General features: G+C 38.9%; 1 protein-coding gene across 14 annotated transcripts in view; it reads right to left on the bottom strand.

The window, feature by feature from the left end:
- The window catches only part of LOC119547457 (neural-cadherin), a 132114-nt gene that overhangs the window by 21800 nt on the left and 91961 nt on the right, over window positions 1-18353 (bottom strand). The gene's annotated exons all lie outside the window — the stretch shown is intronic.

An 18353-nucleotide genomic window follows, 5' to 3' on the forward strand; every position in this document is an offset into this window, starting at 1 on the left:
CTTCGAACTCACCGAAATTAATTTCAAATTTATTCCCCACATAGACCACTCATTCCGCCCGAGTTGAGTCCAAGTAGACAGATGATTTAATATGCCAGGGTGGGCCAATAGAATAAGAAAACTCTATGGGATGTAGAGTAGTTTTGGGCGAAGAAAAGGAAAATACATTCAGATCCACCGACAATGAGACATATCAGTGAGCAGAGATGTCAGGCAGCTAGTAAATTACATATATCATTTATAATTGCAACAATTCCAACGGACAACAAAGCCAGTGCGTTTTAATTAAATAAATGCAGAGGCCATCTGACCGAACGAAAACCTGAGGACTATACACAAATCTATGGCAACAGATGCGACAAAACTTTTGCCGCTTAACAGCCCATTTAGAAATGGGGAAATGCACAGGGAAAACATTTTGGAATCATTGAATAAAAATATTATCATGCAACCCGTTATTACTTTTAATATCAGTCCATTATACAACAGAATATTTCTAGATTTGTGAAAAGTAGGTAATCAAATTTAATGACATAGGTAAAATGATTCATATTACCTTAAACAAATTTTCATAAACAGATAAACAAATTAAGTCGTATTTTCTCCCAGTACAGTAACTAAGATCTTTACTCAAATATTTCTGTTTATCAGTTTACTTAGCCATCCTGAGAAGGACAACTTTCTCTTGTGCCTGCGTTGTTTGTGTTTCGGTTTATAATTTTGCTGCCTTGACTGGGCATTATCTGTGTGCAAGAATTATGCACATTTGCTGCTGCAGGTTGACAACTCCCATTGCAAACCGGGCGCACATGGCGTATGTGTGATAAGTTCCTAACCCTTCGCATGCTCTCCCACCATGGCGCTTAAATTAGCAAATGTTTGGGGCCAATTTTGAATTAAATTTATTGCAAAACATTGCTAATTGCCAACTCGACTGTGGCTAGGTTCTATGTGACGACATTTTAATTAAAACTTGGCAAAATCCTGCTGCAAGACCGGCATTAAATGCAAATAATTTCCAGCATGCTTATTAATATTTATACTTTACTCAAAGGCCTTGCATTTGCCAGATGAACATTATTGTAACCCCATTTTTTGTGTGCTCTGAAAAGGCAAAAGGATTCTTTCATTCACCAAGCCTTGCTAATTACCCATGATATATCATTAAAAATAATGACGTCCCTTGGGCACAGAAATCAAATTAAGTAATTGCATTACCCGAACTTAAGTCTTTTATTGCAATGCATGTTGTTCTTAATTGTGGCACTTTTTTTTATAATTAATAAGTGTCATTTTAATCGCAGGACAACTGTCATCCTTCACCTCGCTTAAATATGCACTTGCTCGTTTTGCCTCTTTGCATAATATTGCATATGTTGACCTCCGATATTTGTATCGCTACATATATGGAACCCAGAGTTTTTCATTAAATTCCCACAGAAATTTCTTCCTTGACTTTATTACGTCAAAATTCAATTTACCTTTATGCAGATGAGGGCGAGTATACGTGGTGTATGCAATATATATTGAATGCTGATGTTTAACTTGTAAAAATTTCATGCTGCCTCATGTATATATTTTTGACGCAGATTTTTTCCGCATGCCAGCCACTTCTTTGAGTTGTTCGGGCTCGGATAAATGGAATTTTATGAGTTTTTATTAAGCACATTGCCGGGATGTGTGGACTTTAAAGCGCGCTATAAGCGAAAATATAATTTATAGGGTAAAATATTTTACAATAAAGAAAACACCCAGGGCCAAACGAGTCAAAAGTTAACCCAATTTGGAAAGCTTTTATCCCATCGCCCTTATCGGCTTACGAGGCCGAAGCCCAACCCTTGAAATACTTTATCTATTTATCTAACGCCAATTTTATTGCATTCTTCAACCCGACCGCACTCCCATAAACTAACTCCAAATCAAATAGAAGATATCCCATTGAGCTTTTGAGCTTTCTGACACACACATTCGCCCACTGACATCCAACGAATTTGATGGTGAATTGTGTGTGCAATGTTTGGACAGCTGCTGGGGAATCCTTTGGGTTTCGGATGGGGTCCCTGTTCTTCTAGGATCTCAAGTCGAGTCCTTTGTGCGGCCATAAAAGCTGACATTGAAGCAATTTGGGTTAACTGCAGTCGAGTGGCGAAATCAAAGTCAACTTTATCACATATTTAGCCCATGGAAAATGTGTCACATTCGCCTCCCCCTCAGCCAAATAAATAGTGTTCGATATATATTCCTCTTTCTTTTTTTTGCTTGCCCCCGAAAAGCTGCCACGCTTAGCTGCACAAATGCCACATGCCACATGCCACGCCCCCCTCCAATTCGAGTGTCATAAATTTATGCGCTATTTTCGCTTGTTCAGGCGTTCCGCCATTCAAACATATTTATATATGTATATGCACTACGTGATGTGGCACAATGTCAAAATCAAAGACGCCATATTTTTCCACAGCTTTCCTTAACAGTTTTTCCCCGCAGCCCGTTCCATTCCAGTTTTTCGCGTCCGGTCTTCTTCGGTGCGGGAAAGTTTATCGACAAGTTTCGCACTTGAATGAATTTTAACGATATTAAATAGCAGACCGAAAACAAACAATATCAGGAGTCGGGAGAAATATTTTTATAATGGTATTCTTACCACCGAGGCTTTAAGTATTCGAGCAGGCAACCAATTTAAGCCATATATTAGCCATATTCAAAAGTATCTTATTATTTTTTAAATAATTTATTTACCAACTGGTCTTGCCTTTCACATTTTCAATATATAAGTACAAAAGTCTTCCCGCAATCACTGTATTTTAAGGGCTGCACTTCCCTGCTTTCTCGAGGTAAAAACTAATTGGCCAAGATGCAGTTTCCCTTTGGCCATTCCATTTTATGTCCGCCGCTGTTGCAATGGCAACACAATGTACGATATAAAAGGAAATCACTGACCATCCGCTTGTGGCTATATGTGGCTATGGTTGGGCCATTAATGGCGCTTAATGTGGCCAGGCTATAAAGACAAGCTAACTGCATGTCCAAAGCTAATGCCGCCGAGGGGAAACTGTGGCATCTAAATTGTTGCAAAAATATTTTATTGCAATTCTTGAGCCCCAGCTCGTAAAAACTGTTTCAAATGCATTTTGTCGCTTGGCTGCTGCTGATTTTTTTATGATTGTGGTCTGGCTGTATGTCAGTTTTCCCGTCTGTCCATCTCACTGACTGGCAGCTGTTCCCCGCTGCTCGTCCTTGGATTTTAAAAAGGATATATACATATAGATATGCCCACATGCGAGAGCTGCAACAATGTTTCTGCGGTTCACTTGGATATTTTGCACGCCTGTCCGTGTCATGTGTATATGATTGTCCTGTTTGCGGTTATTGAGGTTTTTCCCTCTACCGTCACCGAATTTTGTGTGTTCACACTTTTCCCCAATTATCGACTAATTTATGCTCCCGAAAAGATTCCGAGTGGCACTTTTTAATTAGTTTAAACGCCAGGCACAGCCACGAAAAGCCATTAAAATCAATTGACAGGCAAGGGAGCTGGGTTCCATTTGCCACCAGCAAGTCAACAAGAAATTGTTGTCACGTACGAACAGCAAATTTATGAACCAAAAATTTGGCAGGACATTAATTGATAAAGAAGAAAATAAGTAGGTATATATATATATATGGGACCCAGGTGGATGATAAATCGTCACGAAAAAATCCCCTTCAAGTTTTCTTTAAGAAATTGAGGCACGCAAGTGAATACAAAATGGCAAGAGCCGACCTTAATAACATTCTCGATGCTGGCAACGAGTTTTCCTGGGGGCCTGTTGCGGTTTTTGTGGCCGGCAGCAGGGAAAGTGAGAATAAGAAACATTTCTCCCTTTTGCCGATGACAGTTGGCCCGAAAGAAGGGGGCCCGGAATCGTGTAGCAGCCCCCGAAACAGTTGTCATTGCAGTTGTTGCTGCTGCATACGATTGTACAATTACCAAATGGCCATAATTCTGCCCTGACCAAAAACTAGTGACCCTGTTCTTGCACTTGACTTGTTTATGCTGGTCTCGGTCCCGTTTCGAATTTATGCGGACAACAGTAGCAGCTTTTGCATAATGAATGGCCAGCAATGGGTTAGCCAGCTGGGGGACCACTCAGCCCACTCAGCCCCCACAAATGCCAGTTGTCGCCACTTGAAGGGGACTCGTTCTCAGTTTCGACATCGCAAATTGACTGCCAGAAAACTTCGCTGCCTGTCAATGGAGTTTAAGGACAATCAGCTGGATGCTTGCTGCACTTTCGGAAAAGGAATAGTAGTTGTCACGAAAATGTTCTATCAAAATCTGGCAACTTTTAAAAACTGTAACCTAATAATGTTGATACTAGTAAATCCTTTTCGGATGGACTTTCAGATAACCAATTAATGGTTAACCAATGGTTGTGGAAAAGGATAATACAATATTTTGGAAAATGGGAAAACTTTTGCTTATAATTTTCCCAATCAAATTTCAAATTGATTGTCTAAAAACTTTAATTAATACTGGTCCCTTAATTTATTTAGTTTGAAAAGTTTCCATTGCAAAAATTGATTAAATTATTGGAATTATGACCCAAAAAATATATTTTAGGAAAAAAACAAACAATAGGTTAAGGATACATATTGGCTTTAGGTTTGAATCTGTTTGCGAGATAAATAAACAAATTAATTTTTAAGTAACTTTGTATTTTCTTGTAGACTTCCTGATTATGTTTTCTCTAGTGTACAAGAAAAGCAGCTCTAAAGTGTCGGTAAACTACGTCAAATGGACAAAGTGCTATATCACCGGAAACTTGCCAGGACACCTGCTGCCCGGTTCCTTTTGGGCCGGGGGCGACTAATCATGCCGAAAGGACAGCGGCGGAAAGTTGCGGCCCCCGTGTCATAGTTTAAATTATGTGCGCAACTTTGGCCAAACTTTTAATAGCATCCACAGCTTGCCAATCGAACGGTGTAAACATGTCGGGCATTTCGACCCGTTCTCTCTATCACAGCATATGCTCATTGATTGGCCAAACTATCCTTACCCCTTGGAAAAGTCGGCTGGCAATACCAGTAGTTGGCCCAAATGCGTGCCTCGCATTCAGAATTCGCTTTTCCGAGGTAAATTAGTTTTCCACCGCATCGCAGTGAAGCATTAAATTGTATCTCTCGAGCGAAACTTTCAGCGCAACTGTCCAAGAATATTCCGGAGTTTCCATCAAGTATTCTAGCCAAAAGCGACAGGTGTACGAGAACTGGTGATGTAAGCCAATTTAAGTTCGCTGCCAAGTTGAACTCTTTAAAGCCAGACAATGAACTCGATGAGAGTTGGCGCCAAATGGTGAAAAGTGGCCAACAAATTAGAATCCTATTAATAAAAATTACTGGCCTGGCGCTTTTGTAGAGCTACTGTTTCTCAGTTTTCCTCTCGAGACTCAATGGCGAATGTCTGTCGGTAATGACAGACACCAACAACATCAGTGGCCCCAGTCGACATTGTATTATTTACGCAAATGGAGATAATTATGCTGCTCGAATGGCCATTAGGCATCGAGTGGCTGGCCGAGGAGAACTTTTAGCGTTTGATAAACTCAAATTAATTACATTGATTTATGCCATTCCAGGGAAGCGAGACCAAAGTCACGCGTGACTTATCGACACTTGTCTCTGGCATGACACGGCCAACGCCTTTGTATCGAGCATTTTCCCAGACGTCGAAGGACGAAGGACGAAGGAGGACCCCGGGCATCAATCAATTTTTTGCAGCAATTTATCAAACTATTCCGCTGCGATACAATTTAAATTGTTGCCTAGTTTTGCGGCGGCACGTCCGCAAATTGCTTATTTTACTCTAGATGTTTTTACTGTAGTTATGTGACAGGAGCGGTCCTCGCAGTTACTGAATGCATACACTCATAAAAATAGTTTCTGAATTCGTATTAGAACAGAAGAATTATAAAATCAAAATGGTTACAATTTAGACATAATCTATTTAGTACTTGGAATAGAAGTATAATTTTTCATAAGGAACGAAAGGTTTTGAACTTTCAACCTTTAAAAAAGTTTGTATATGATGGTTGACATTATTAAAATGTTATATAAAATCGTTTCAGTTTGGAAAATATATTGTTTGAATATCTAGTTAGTACTTGGAATTGAAGTATAGTTTTTCATAAGGAGCGAAAGGTTTTAAACTTTCAACCTTTGAAAAAGTTTGTATATGATAGTTGACATTAAAATTTATATAAAATCTTTCCAGTTTGGAAAATATATGGTTTAAAAATCGCATCACCTCTAATACATTTTCAGATACAATTTGGAAATCTTTTCTGACATTCCTTTTCGAGTGTACCTTTATATTTGCTTCACTTTTTTTGAGAAATCGCATCAACAATGTCGTGCGCATGTTTTGTCAATAATATTTTCCATTTGATTGATGTTCTTGCCATAAAAACCATTGAAATGTGCTTCAAATGGAGATGGAAAATGGCAGGGGCGAAGCCATCGATGTGGAGACACATGGGTGTACGTATATGCAGGATATCCTATGTGGGTTGCAGGATGTGTGCGGAGTGTTCATAAAACGTCTCCAGACTTGGGTTCTGTCTGTGCGGCACTGTTACTTTCAACTAGCAGCTGCTGCTGGTGGGTGGAACAATGTTTTGGCTTTTATGGTCGCAAATTCATTGTTGGGAGCGACGAAGGCTTCGCCACTATCTACATCAGCCAACTATAAATACTGTTTATGCCCCTTGTGGTCGGTGCCATATTACACAATGTTTGTTGCGTCTACAATTTCTGGTTTATGTTCGGTCGCCACCTAAGCATAAAATTTTATTTAAGAGTGCGGTTGACGTGGGAATATCAAAAACTTGACCCCAACCCATTTGTATTAAATGGAAAATGGAACAGAGTCTTAAATAAATTTGGACTTGGAACCTTGTTAGTAGTGAAACCCAATCAAATTAGAGAATTTAAAAAATCTCCAATGAAGCTCCTTATATTTTTCGATATTCTATACATTCCACATTTACACATTCATAAACCGACTCAAATATGCAATCAGTTTAAATAGAGGAATATTCATTTCGTATGAATGTGGCAAACAGACCAATGGCAAACGAAAATTCTTGTGCAACGGAAGCATGGCTTATCTGGGGCACACGGATTTATAGATATAATATTTTTGTATTCCTATCCCTATACCTATTCCCTTTTCTATCTCAGTTTGAATATGGGCAATGAAATTATTTGTGTTACCGAAACAATAGGGCTTCGAGTTCAAATGTTATATTTGTTTTTCACATTTGATCTCACTTGCTGTTTTGGGGCTTATGTATGTATTTCATTGGCACTTTTTTGGTCGCGGAAATGGAAATATAAGATATGTATGTAGCACCGTGTTGGAATTTCCCATTGAGCTTTCAGGGTTTTGTGAAAAATTAAAGTGTCAGCAATGGGTGTTGCACCACCTGGCGTATGCGCAATGTTTTCAGAATTTGGCCCTTATTGTGTGTGCTGTATTTTCCTTTTGGCCAGAACACAAATCTGTTTGCTATCTTTGTGAGCGAGTGTGGCTAACAACAGTCATGCATATTTTTAGGAACTCTGTTTCCTTCCACCTATCGTTGGGCTTGCTTCCATTGTTTTTTATTGACCCCAGCACATGAAAGTTTCCGGCTTTTCTTCACTCCTCTCGGCGTTCGGTGTTTTCTTTATAAGCAGCTTAAAGTTGAAGGGGATTGCATATAAAGTTAACTGCACCGAACTTTAGCGTCAAAGTAATTAAAGTTTCTGCTCGATGCGGTTAAGCGAAGTACCAACCTTACCTGAGTGCGGTTTTTATAGAGGATGGAATGGGCGATTTGTTTACCTGCAATGAAACGTAAGAAGAGGAAATTGCTTTAGTACAGGATCGAAGATTAGATTGGAAAAGGGTGCTTTCTTTTAAATAACTAAGAACTCTTTAAAAATAGCAGGAATGCTTTTAGCATATTCAATTACTAAATACCTCCCTCTAATGGGGTATCTGCATTTCCGCTTACATTTCCCCAACTTGTTTTGTGACTCACTCAAAGCAAGTTTGTATTTACCTAATTAGTCACATAAATGTATCAGTTTACTTTCTGTAAGCGAATGATTTTAGCGACTTGAATTTCAGTGCCAATAGCCAAATGTTAATTGGGCCCAAGTTTCCATAAAATGAAATCCTAATGAAACAATTTTATAATTATATTTTGTAAATTACATTTACCTTTTTACCTTTTTTGACAATAGGAAGTCTGCACTTGACATTGGACACTCTTTATGATGTTAAATTGTAGGCTTTTGTGTTGCAAATTAAATGTTCCGCACCACGGAAGCTTGTTAAAATCAAGTTTATTATTTCACACATTTGTTTTGTTTATTTCGCTTCCCGGTTTTTTTGTTTTGCAACTTGTCATGTTGAATGAATCAGAAGCAAAGCTGGGAATTTCCCTTAGTTGCATAATCTGAGTTTGACGTTGGCAGCAAACACAACCGGGGTGACAAAAGTGACAATGAAAAGCAGGAAAACGAGAAGTCCCGCTGCAGGGATAAGGAAGGTGGCCAAAAAAGTGCTTTGTAATCAGATTTAAAGAGGAAGCTGGAAGGACTGGAGGCTTTGGCTTTGTTAGAACGATTCTTGATTCACCTTACCCATCTATCCCTCTACTTTTTTTTTGGCCAAGCCAAGTCTGTTTGTTATGTGAACCAATTAGTGCCGACTTTAGGATCGCGCGTTACCTAACGTTTATATTTTCCATGAATTGGGTGATTAAATTTAAGGTGCGCCAAAGAATCATTTTCCGCTTTCAGCAGTATTTCATTAACTTTTATTTGTTTTAATTATAGCTTGGAAAATAAATAGAAAACAACGCTTGTTTTCATTTAACCGGAATGGCCAGAAAGAGATGGGTAGTGCGCTGTGCGAAAGAGATGGACGACTGTGTCGCTAAGCCAGCTTCATCCTAAGCAACAACAAAAATGGCAAAAAAATATAGCCAGCGAAATAGCATAAAATATTGTAAAACAGCGCTCTCTGTTGCATTTTAATTACATTTGCATAAGATGCAGCTTATCTGCCCCATGCCATGCTTCGCTGCAGTTTCCAGTTTGCGCAAGTCGGCACTAAAAACCTTTCGATATATATAAGGACTGTTTTTTTCCATATTTAAGATTCTAAACATTTAAAGTGAGGGGAAAAGCTGAAGGAAAATATTCTAGAAAAATGTACGATATAATAAGGGTTTATTTTAAAACTTAATTATTTACTGGGAGAGGCATAAAAAGGGGGTTTCAAAAGTAAGCAGTGATAAAATCTCTACTTACTAATATATCTATTGGATTTCTGCCTTCATTATAAAATGTAGCATACTTTTCGACACCTTTATATGTGGTTTCATCAGCCTGGTAATTTAATTGGCAAAAGTCCCTCGAAAACTGATAATTGGCCAATAATTACTCCTTATTTACACAATTCGATTGTGGGAATTTTCGCTTTCTCATTAAGCACCATAATGAAATAATTCTCACCACTCAAAACTTCAATTTAAATGGGAATAACATATTTTCAGCGTCCCCACAGCTGACTTAATTACTTCAAAAAAATGTCAAAAGTGCTGAACGCGTTTCCTGACCCTTCAGAAGTGACCAATCCCAACACTCTCGCAACAACGAGTGTCATCGTCATCATCAGCAGCCGCGTTGTCATTTGGTGACAGTTTGTTCAAACAATTTGCACAAAAAACTCTGAGCATTTAACAAATACCCAGGGAGCGAACAAAAAAAAAAGTATTTCGAAATAGTTGCTGCACTGTTGGAATGTGGCCAACAAAAAAATGCTGGAAAAACAACTGGCAACAAAAAATTATATAAATAAAAGCGAGTCAACAATCTCACAACACGTTGCAAGTGGCAATGCACATTTTTATCAACATTTTGTGTGCGTGCTGAACATGAATGTGGGCGTGGCACGTCCCACTGATTAATTGCAGTTTGGTTTAAGAATTCCAGTTGAAAGCGGAAAAATAATGGCTATCTCTGATCTGGATAAAATTCGTAAATATTAACCAAGGTTTTTTGGGCTAATAAAAAATGCATTCAGTCTATGAAATGGTAACCTTGGCAACGAATAAGCCTATAGAGATTTTCGCAGAGTGTAGCTTGGCAGATTAAAGCCTGAATTAAACCCGGGGCCCTCTTACCTATTTCATTTCTTTTATGCCTTAGCTGCAATCTTTGCCAGTTGCTATTTACCTTACGTGTTCACATTTAGTTCATTTGTTTGTGCAGCTTCCACTCAATATGTTCGAGGAGCCGTTTCTGTTGTGGCTTATTTCATTATCCCAGACCAGTCCAAACAGGCCATGTATTTTTTCCCCACCGCCGCCCATTTGTGCTGATAGTGCACAAGGATGGAGAGAAAAGAATTCTACGGACGGAAGGTGGATATTGTGGCCGGGACGAGGGCGGGTGGTTCGGGCCAAGTCAGCTCGACTTGATTTGGCTCTGGGTGCGTGTTTGCCGAGGCTGACCTCAATGTCCTGACTTCGTGTAGCAATCAGTGAACGCCTAGAGAATTTACTGCTCAATGTGCTGGTAAAATCACAGTCGGTTCAATAAAATATACACGTGAATGTGCCTGCCAGGGCCTTTCGTGCCCAATCCTTTGCCTGTCCTTGGCCAAAGCTTTTTTGCTAATTTGTTGCCAGTTGGCCAGGTTTTAAAAGCAGCTGGAGCTGGCTGGCCAACTGCTGATAATAATTTCCCCCACTCTGGCCCCCTGCACCAAATTGGCTCAAATAAAACAAGCTCAATTTTCGTACGCAGCAAACCCAATTAGCTCTCCAGCTATTTTGATTATAAACTTTTTTGAATTATGCGACTCAATTGTGGGGCACACAGACACACTTAAAAAAAAAGGAGAGTAGAATAACACTTGGGGTGGAGGACAAAGGCCGCAAGGAGGTCAAAAGTTAAGCGAGAGTCGAGGACGTGTCCGTGGGTGTGCGATAAAACGAAGCTGAGGCTGCTACCAACAATTGCACTCCTGGCATTGTGAGTGCCAGGAAGCCAAGGACAATAAGCAGTCGGACCATTATAGTGGTAATAATAGAGAAAAGTAAGCAAGGCTGCTTGGCAAATGTAGCTGGTGTTTGCTCTTAGACAAGAGGAAAAGGAATTAAAGTCGGGAGGTCTCATCCAAGATAATCAATAAAGACAGAGAAAATATTTTAAGTAATTCAAGCATTTAAGGATATCAAGTTCCTATTAATAATAATATAAATGACGAAAATATCTGGAAACCAAATGAAACCCGCTAAACTGCAAGACAAGAATAAACTTGGCCCACATGGCGGATGCGTTATAAGGCTTTCAGAGATACGTGCTTGGGCTTATCTTGGGAAACTTTTGGTCCAGCATTTTTTATTGTCTTGCCTCACAACGACAGCTTCCTGGCTTCCCTCTTCCGCCTCCTTCCTGGGGTCGCAGCAGGACCTTCTCAGGACATTTATACTTGTTATGAGGCCAGTGCTAAGGGGACTCCAATCCAAGTGGCAACACTTGAGCTCAATTGTCTGAACGTTGACAATGAGAACTACAAACAGTCGATGGCCAGGGCGATGGGATGAAAAAACAAGGATAACTACAGCGAACATTGCTGCTTACCTTTACCAAAAAACACTTTAAGGATTTCCTTCTTCCCCGGCACTCTCAATTAAGTCATCAGCTGGAAGTCAAACTTTTTCCACCTCGACAGGAGTCAAAGGCCTCTGGGAGAAAGAGTAGACTTTGGCATGTAGATAAAGGTTGAGGCCATAAAATTGTGCAGCCACACAAGTTTTGCAGTTCCTGGCATTTTATGGCATTTGTAGCCAAAGTTTTTGTTTTTCCCTTCCATGGCAATTGGCATTTCTGGTTGCTTGTATCAGCATTTATGACTTTTCTATATGTTTTGTCAGTGATTTTATTAGTTTGTTTTTTTCACTTTCAATCTAGTGTTGTATTTCTTTTTTGGCATGGATTTTAGAAGTTTCATGTTTCCCAAAAAAAGTAAAACAACAATTTGGCTAGACTTTAATTGAAGCTATCGAATGTTTGCACACAGAAGCCATATTTAGTTGGATTTTAAACCATTTATTTAATTTTTTAATTGAAGTTATCAGAGCCCCTCGTACAAATGACTTTTCACCAAGTGAAACTGTTGAAAAAGTCAACTTTTGCACGTTTTAATTAGTTTGCATACACGCAACGATTCTTAGTCAACAGTCGTCCTCGACACACGCGGCGTATGCGCAATGCGAAATTGCTTAATGACTTAATTAAAGTTTCCCCACCAACACAGAAAACGCCGCCACACTCAGATAATTAATGCAAAATCTTTAACACGCATTAACAATTCCAAGTTTGTCGGCGCATAATAATCAACTCAAGTTGTGGAAAAACTTTCATCATCGCCAGGTAAAAGCATATTGCACACACAGATTGCAATGCATCTTAATGAGCGTTGAGTGGGGAAGTTGGCCGAAAAAAAAGCAGAGACTAGAATGAAAAAATATCTGGAAGGTAGGCCAGATGCGGAAGTACAAGCCCTGAAGTCCACTCAACCAGAAAGATTTTCCCCCTGAACTTCTGAGTTCGTTTCCCGGCTCTCAGTTCTCAGTTCACTTCTAAGCGGCTTTAAGTTGGCGTGAAAATTGTTGAGGCAAGTTTCGAGAAGTTTTCTTTTCTCCGTTTTTCGACCAGCTCCTTTGATCAATTAGAGGAAGCGCCAGGGCGAGAAAGGCTGGGTGTTTCTCGGAAAATGTGTGAGTCGAAGGTGGGCTAGATTTTTGGTTGCCAAAAGTGTTTCTCACACCGGCGGGATAACGAGATTTTTCCGGCTATTTCTCTTGTATTTTCATGCGCCTGTTTTAATGTGATAAAGGTCGCCGTGTGACAGCTGGTCGAGCTAATAAAGTTTCGCACAGATTGCGTTGGAAAAAATGAAAGGAATTATAGAAGTAATAAGTAGGTGAAATGCGGGATACCCTTGAAAATAAGGTCTGGTAATTCATTGAGGAGTAATTAAAGAAGTAGGTAAGAATTAGTTGTTGACAAAAGAAATCTGGGTATTATTTAAAAGACTTACAAAATAAAGCCGACAAGTTTGTTCTGCATTTGTCAATATTATTTTAATGGTACTACCCAAACTGCATTATTGTCGTTCAAGGCCTTTTAAATGAAAAACAGGGTAATAGATAAAATGTTATAAGAAATCCCAATCCAGTATTTGACTGGCCACCTTTGTATTTTGACCCTCGTCGACCCAGCCTGCACTTGACATTAGCTTTTGTGTCTGTCCCATATAGAAAAAAACTTTTCAGAGGGTGATAATTGTCAAATTATCGCACAAAATGGTCAGAATGGAAAGTAGGGATGAGTTGATGGAAAATGGCGTATGAAAAGGGGACGATGGAAAACCATTGCGGTCTGGACAATCCTCTGGCGTCGACTAATTGTAATGAATTTTTCAATTTTCCCAACCTTCCAAGCACGCACATGAGGAAAAGCTAGAATTTCCACCAAGCCCTGATGGATGATGCACACTCGTTGCTGTCATTCATCACAGAAGTCGGAAATGGAAACGCGTTTTCTGCGGTCAAAGTTGGACCTTTCTCCATCTCCCTCAAACAAGATTTTAGAACCCACAATCTGAATGACTATGTGTGTGTGGCTTGACTTCAATGAAATGGAATGAAAAATCAAAAAAAAAAATGTGAAACCCATTAATGACATGTTTAAAGCGTGAGATACACACTCTACTGTTGTCAATATGGGTGACAATCAGATTGGAATACCTTGTCCAATTTAAATGTAAGCCATTGTTCCAACTGGTGTTTGGCCATGGCGTATTGTTTTCCACATCCTAGCCAAAAATTAATTCTAATTACAGCTGCCGCATTTAACAAAGAGACACCACTGGCCAAAAATTGTTGTTCTGTCCAATGCGATGGTAATTGATCCTTAATGTGTGGACAAGGGGTCAAAGGTCGTTTGCTGTTGCCAAATACAACAAGCTGAAAATAGCCATACACTATGGAAATTGGTTTTGCGGCTTCTGCAAACTTTAAGCCAATGTGTGTCTGGCAGTACTAGGAATTTAGACGGTAAAAGGTAATTTCAAATAAATAAATCTATAAAAGTATGCATACTCTTAAGGATATATGACTTTCACTTATGCCTGTAGTGGATGAAGTGAAATTAAATAAATTTGAAACACTCTCACTTTTAATTTGGCATTGCAATTATTTAAGCAACCAAATCTCTTACTCATTTTGTGTTTCTATCTCTGTTAACCGGTTGGTTGCATTTCCCTGCCACTTTTGCTGCCCCATTTTTTGCTGCCATGCTCAGCATTTTGCTGCTACATCTCACTGTCTGCATATAGTTTTCCAATTAAGCGAAATAATACAAAAAATGGCAACAGAAGGAGGCTAAATCGTAGTTTTTTATGCTTCCAGCTTGTCATCTTTTCGGGCAAAAACAAAACAATAATTGAGATGACAGTGGAGGGGAAGTGGGGAAAAAAGGGAACTGGCAGTATCCATGGCCTGCTTAAGATATTCAAGGCGCACTCATTTGCACATTTCCGTTCCGCTTTTTTCGCTTAGCGGAAGTGCCGCATACGCCATGTTGCCAAACACAGACTGAGAAGGCAATAGCTGCACTGGAAAAAATGATATAGAATTTCCAACATGTACGAAGAAACTGTTTAAGCCTTTACATATTTTATAACTTGTGAGCTGTGATTCTTTAAATATTTAAATGGTTCCTTCTGTTTTGTTTTAAATTTTTTATTATCATTTAGTACTTTTTTCTTTGTGTGTACCCTCTCTATCTCTGTCTGGCAAAGTGCAACGTTGACAATTTCTGCGCTTTAAGTGAACGAGATATTGCAGCCCAAAACTCATTGCACATTGCGCCATCTTGTCGCCGGATGTGAATTTATGCGTATTCAGCTGAGGGAAGACACCGAAAATAAAAGAAGGAAAATGGCGAGGAGATTGTCTTGCAATTGCTTTTTGTCCGCGTTACTTTTTGCATGCTTTCAGCTGATTTCTGTCCGCCTTTTTGCAGCAAATTAATTGCGTAGACAGCAGACAGGAAACTGAGAAACTACAGGGAGAAATCTGCGCGACACTTTTTCATTTGGCATCTAAATTATTGTTTGCGTTTCTTAATTGAAAATTAAGAAAAGTTTCCCAAAGGTGTAAGGCATCTGTTTTCCCAACGAAAATAAAGTTTCCCCCCCATACATGGTGCATAGCTTTTCTGAGTAACTATCAACACAGCTCTAAAAGTATTGCACCTCCCTGGAGGGAATGTCTCACGCTCGAGTTCTTTTCGCCGAAAGCAATTTATCCTGTTTGAAAAGGAATGTCATAATACTTCCACATACTCAAATGTCCTGTGGGAATGCCTGACAGCTGCCCAGACAGCAAATAAAACAACGCAAGAAAACCCTTGATTTATTGTCAAAGGAAAGAGTTCAACAATAAGATATTCAATGGTGCCTTGCCCCCACATAAAACATAAATCAAACCATTTCATAATGCGCATAATAATAAATCGCATAAAATGTATAAAATGTAATTAATAACTGGCCATTTCCGAGTTCTCAAGTCGTTGGGGTTACATTTTTCAACCCCATCGCAATTGAAGTAGGGGTTCGAGTCCACCCTCGCGGTTTAAAATTCAGATTGACAGGCGCATGATTGAGCTAAACACAGAAACTGCATTATGCATAGTTTGAGACCGCCGTTAAATCGTAATTTAATATTTAATTACAACATTTTATGGGCATCCATTTAAAAATGAACGCTCCAATGGTTTGCATTTGATTGCGGCCTCAATCGAATGATAAATTATTGGAGCCAAATTAAATATTAGCCATATATGCGAGCGATTTGCGCAAAATAAGAAAAATATATCAAAAACACCTGTCTGTGTACATGGATTTTTGAAACTCGATTTGCGATTTGCAGGCTAATAAATCGTCAGCAGGCACCGTGTGCAATGGGCTGATCCAATTTCACTGAAATGAAAACTCAATTGACTGCATTATCGCAAGGGGCTCTGCCCCGCCCACCTGTGAAAATCCAGCGATTTCTCATTGTGCAGGTGCATATGTTTTTCCTTTCAAATCGCACACATTGATTCGATTGTGATTCCGCATTCAGATTTGAGTTCGTATACCGATTCCCATTCCGATTGCCCAGTAAAGGCAAATAAATTTACGTGCCGGCTCAAAGGCTCAAACGCCAATTGAAAATTGACTGACAAATGTGTGTAGGTGTGTATTTGTTGTTCGACTGCCATCAGGGTCTTAAGCGATTTGTTTGGCAAATAGCAACGGCAGTAATGGCAGGCACTACACATCACCCATTCCTTTGAAACTTGACCTTGCCGCTACCTCATTAAACTCAAAACTTCGATTCCGTCTGTGAATTCCGTCACCTACTTCGTAAATCAAGGAACAACAATTGGATGTGCTGTTGCTGATTGTGATTGTTAGAACTACTTATCAATTAATCCAGGGATAATTCCAGTCCAGGTTTTTTAAGTTCAACAGTCAAGAGTCGAGTGCTTTTTATTTGTCTCAGAAACAAAGTGGCAAAGTAATTAAAAAGATTTGTCTAACAAAAGGAAACTGGATTTAACTAGCAAATTGAATTACTCTTAGGCAAAGATTTTATTTTGGCTTTAAGGAAGCGAATCCCAAAAACTGTTATAAAGATTTAGTGCCATAAATACAAGATTGAGCCAAAATAACAGGAAATTCATTTGCGGACCTTACCCCAAAGTAACATTTAAATATAACTAAGTTCAGTTAAGAAGCTTTGATGACCAAACCGAAAAGGAATTTATTTATTTCCTTATTTCGAAATGTCCTTATACCAGTGCGACTTATACAAAAGAAGTATAAGCGAAAAGCTTTTTCATGTACTTCGAAAACATCTTATACGTTTGTCTTATAGTTTGAAACATAGGATACCTTTTAGTAAAAGTAAAGGATATGAAAGCTTTGGTTTTTTCGACATCCTGCACATAAAACTATAAGATAGAAAAGTAAGAAAAGACGTTATACCAACTTCTCTAATAATCACAGTGGTTGCTATAAATGTGGAAAGCGGAAGCTCCATAAAATAGCAGAAAGCAATATAAGGCCATGTCCTGAAAGCTTTTTTCACTTATACGCAAAAGCTTTTATAAGTTCATCTGAACGAAAGTCTTTCTTTGTTAAAGATTTGAAACCATAAAAATCTTGACCTGTTATAAAACATAGCTGTGTAGAGAGATTATTTTGTTCGTGCTTTTTCACCACTCTACACTAATCCTTACACTACAGATGATATACGCTTTTAAAATCACTTGAAAAAGTGACTGAAAATATATCCAAAATACGTTATAACTCAGTGTTTCGAAGGCCTTGGCAAGCTGACTAAATTATTTAATGGTCATAAAAACGAATTGTAACTTTCTCCTACTATCGTTTGCATAGTAACTCCATGTTTAATAAATTTCTCTGACCATCTGCTAATTTGAATTGCCTCCACACTCCTCTTTCACAACATGCTAATCTCGGGCCACACTTTGGGCACTTAAATCCACGTGGAAACTTTGTCTCGCTTTTGGCCAGAACTTTATTGGTACCAACTAAGTAGGAAATATTCGAGTTGGCTTCAGCTCATTACGCTGGCCAGAATATTTCGGAAATTGGGCTTCAGCTGTTGCCAAAATCGACGTACATTGTTAGATGCAAAGAATCTGCTTTGCTTTTTATACGCACATATTTTAAAGTTTTATAACCAAAGGCGGGCCCTTAAATGCAGCCATCAAAGGCACAGGACTCTGTGGCTGCCTGGCATCCTGATATTTTTGATGCTTCAGCTTTGGCATCTGCTGATGATGATATTGATGATGGAATTGGCAAGTTTAGATGAGCACGAGAAGTTTGCCATAAACACTCGAGCTGTGAAATGTTTATACGCATGATAAAATCATAAAAAGAAGCTACGCTGCTTATTAAATGCACACCGCAAAAATTGGTGATCAAGTGCCAAGTAAAAGCGGTATTTTTGATGACTCAAGTTTGCTGAGCTTGGGAAAACTCCTAATGAAACTGAGCGTGAAACTATTTGGATGGGCAAAGTTCATTTATTGGATGAATGTTTGCCTCTCTTTATGCAGAAATCTTGTCAAGTTGAAGGAGGAAAGGGAGGTTTTTAGCTTGCTTGATGGACTTTTAAAAAGCCAAAGAAGTCCTTGAGAATTCAAGCATGAATTTTTAAAAGTAA

The sequence above is a fragment of the Drosophila subpulchrella genome, chromosome 2L (genome assembly GCF_014743375.2).
Source record: "Drosophila subpulchrella strain 33 F10 #4 breed RU33 chromosome 2L, RU_Dsub_v1.1 Primary Assembly, whole genome shotgun sequence".
Taxonomy (NCBI): Eukaryota; Metazoa; Arthropoda; class Insecta; order Diptera; family Drosophilidae; genus Drosophila; species Drosophila subpulchrella.